The following is a 3,891-nucleotide window of genomic DNA, read 5'->3' on the forward strand; positions in this document are numbered from 1 at the left end:
AGAAATGAAATAAAACTACCCACGATAACCTTAGGACGAAAGTCTGTTTTAATAAAACAGTATCCGTACGCAAGCGTGCCTCTATCAGCACGAATCAGTAAAATACTACTCAGATTTCGATTGCGTCTGTGTTTAATTGATACGCTGTTTCATACTCAGCAGGTATGCAAATGTGGCATTTCATAAATAGAGTTATGTATTCCTAGAAACCCAAAATTTGCTTGTCAGCAGCGGAAAGAGGCGTACTTGCTGTGCAGCATTGTAAGTTTTTCATCACTGCACTATGAGCTGAAAGTATTTTCTTGCGATTTGCTTATCAATTCATTTCCTTCACATTTATCACCCTGGCATGTGAGTCTTAAGTGAAGAACGATATTGAAATTCGTATCGTTGACGGTCGATTCGAATTTCTTCAGAGACGCTTGTATTGTGAAGCAGCTTGACAATCAGAAAGCCGAGATCTATGACCATTAACACAACTTACTGAGTAGAGCTACGATAAGGATTTGATGTGTTAAGGTTTTCTTCTGATTTCGTTACAGAATTTTTTCTGGGAATTCGCAGCTCCATAGAATAAACCACAAAAAAAAAGAAAAAAAAATGCTCGCACGCGCTAGCCCCTGCCACGATTAGATCTGACGCCCCTTTGAACAGTTGCAACAAGAGACACGGGCGGTACCACTGGCCTACGGACACACTGCTGCCAGCACCCCTTTCTCACCACGGTATTGGTCGCTCACCCTCATAACACACCGTGAAAGATAATAAAAGTTGTCACTTACGTGAAGAATAGCATTTCTTTAGCCGAAAAATTGAATTTTCTGTCTCAGTATTTTAGTTTACATGAGGATTATATAGCATGAGTCATTCAAATGGAAAGAATCAACTGAATTTAGCGAGTCAATTCAGTAACATACGCGGAAGTGATTGCGCTGTCACAGTGTTGCCAAATGTTTGTGACGATGTTGCCAATTCTCAGCTGTGCTAGGAACAGCTCTGTAGCCTTATAGGGAGGAGAATCCCGTGCTCGTGTCACAGGAGGATATGGAGAGGAGGCGCGGGGTTTGGTTAATATGCAGCGTTTTCTCCTAGCAGTTGTGTCAAACATTCAGGTGTATAGTCTTCCATCACGATTACAGTTTCCCACAAAATATATACGAATAAAACACTTACCTTGTTTCTTTGTGACAAAAGATTATTTCAGTACAATAAAAAGTCTTTGAAAATCAACGTTGCCCACCTGTCACGAAAAGTAAGATAACAAACACTTTGCACCTCGAAATTGATTGCATCTATTTGCAGTCTTGTGATCATACAAGTAGAATTTCATGAACTGCACGAGAATGTAGAAAAATGGTGCAAATGGAAGCTGTAAGAAACACTGTTAACTAATTATTCTGTAGCACGTAATAATCAATTCACTTGAAAATTCAGAAGAGCAGAAACTAAAAATTATGCCCATTAAGACAGAAACTAAAGTGCAGATGCGGGCACTGTGCAAATCTGCGCTTTTTCATCTTCAGGTCTATACAAAAAATGTATACTAACCAGCGCATCCATTGCTTTCGTAATGTTTCCCTCTTGTTTAGTCTTCTAATGATGAACTGGATCCAGACCCATGAGTCTGATTGTTTCTTTGTATCCTTCCATCTACTACATTTTTGTGTTATTGTTCGGTGTTCAAAAAGCAAAATATTGTGCCTGCTCCCACGAAGTATTAAAACGAGGTCGCAATAAGGCTAACGAAATATAATCAAAATACAGTGAGACGCCAATTTGTCTGTCGTCATGGTGTTAAGTCGACAGAAATAGTTAGGTGTTATTGCCTGCATCACCGGCATCCCGTTGTCGTCTTCTCTTATTGAGATTTTCGTATTACCCTGAACACAAGACGCCGAGATAAATGTGTATATTCTCCGTAACAAAACATCCCACATTTCATTCATCCTGATCCGTTCGTTAAGTGCATCGGCGGCAATGAGTGATAGGGAAGCTGTTGTGAGGTGACGAATAACAATAACAATGGTAATAAAAACAAATCAATAATCAAGCATGTTTATTGCATTACAGACGATTAACGAAATAACCAAAAAAAGCTGAGTGTTTAATTGGCGTACTGCATAGGTGTTCTTACCTCTTTGTTACTGAATTCTGTTCTGGTTGTTTGCAGGAGAAAAGAAAGAACCCTGTAGCCATACATATCGCTACTACAACGCGATATTACCTATCAACTATCCACGCTTTACATCACGAGACGAACATGGCGTCACTGAGCTGATATTTGAAATACATTTCTGTTTTCTCTCTCTCTCTCTCTCTCTCTCTCTCTCTCTCTTTATTTTAATTTTTTGAGGAAAGCATCGAGAAGCGCAAATAATAATAAGCAATTAGGCATTATTTTCATCGTGATACATAATGCAAAAATTCAACTTTTAAGTGTATTATTGCGTAATTCCAGATATTGATAGTCTATTCGTGAGCTTGCTCGCTTTCAGTGGGGTGAAACGTATCACAGGAGCAAGCAAAACCCAAATATTTCTTGCACCATGCGCAACACAAACGAAATCTCGCTGCACTAACGTGTTGTCCGATATATTGCAAGGAAAACACATCTGATTCATGTTGCTAAATACAGCTCTATCAGATATCAATGTGGATGCGTACCAAGTGTATAAAAGTATTTCTTGAAATACGCAGAAAGGCACGTAGAGGTATTCGACCGAAACATACCCATGACCAAGATTGTAACTGGGGTCGACAGCATCGTCGTCTACCACCTTGACAACTCGAATGGTGACAGTACTCGGCCGGTTACTTACGTTTACTGGTATCAAAGCTACAGCATGAAAATACAAGAATGTTAATAACCCGAAGATCATTAATTCTGAAACCCATAGAAAGTAAAGCAGTTGGAAAAGTGGTCGGAACACCATAGTGCTTTAATAGGCACTGTCTTGTTGGAGGTGGTATGCCGTTGCTTTCCTCCGACCTTTGAGCTGACGTACCTAGCCAGTTAACAGGGGAACCTACAGTTTAAAGTGGCTTTCGGACCACAGTGCAACTAGGCATTTTTCACATCAACGAACACTGCCGAGGGGAAATAAGTGTAAAATTGCACATAAATACCGTGGGACTGAGGAGGCATCGAACCTGAGACCTTCGTATCCTTAGTCTTGCTCTTTATCACCTTGTCACCAAGCAGCCAACAAAAGGGTTTCTGCTTGGCATTAACATTAGAATCTCTCGTTTGTGCCTGCGTTGGCACTTGCTTGTCCCTTAGGAGACCTTATTTTTGGGACTACCCTCGTATAAGTGTGTGTAAACGCCTTCCAATGCCCACTCAAGGAAGACAAGGGTACACAGTCTAGTTTCAATATTACATATACTCCTCAGTTTGTGGATGAACGCAGACTTAGGTTGATAATCGTTTTGAATATTTAGCAGTGCTGTACCCATTGGTGTTAAACTCGTTTCCAGCCAATGATTCCCACAGCTACAGCAACACTACTTGTGACACCTCTTAGACAAAATGCTTACACAGTGCTATTAGACGAAAAGATCAACCTGACACAAACTGTGGGAAGTTTGTTTTACAACATTCTTACCTGGATAAAGAGCTTTTCCTGTTTGAGATATCTGTAAACGTTAAGAAGACTCTAAATTCCTTCAGCTACGCCAATGTTTAAAGAAATTGTCTTAACGGCACTAGATCGTGCATTATGAATCGTTTACCGGCCGTACTCTGCCGAATTTCGCTGGTTGGAAGGCAGAAGGTTTATTGACAAATTTCACAGAAGGAAAAGAGGGACGAAATGTCTCCCACTGGAAGGTCATGTTGTTTCATTTAAATGATTGGAAAACCAGGTAAAACGAACAGTGAGGTTCTCAGTA

Source organism: Schistocerca americana, chromosome 4, assembly GCF_021461395.2.
Source record: "Schistocerca americana isolate TAMUIC-IGC-003095 chromosome 4, iqSchAmer2.1, whole genome shotgun sequence".
In the NCBI taxonomy this organism is placed as follows: Eukaryota; Metazoa; Arthropoda; class Insecta; order Orthoptera; family Acrididae; genus Schistocerca; species Schistocerca americana.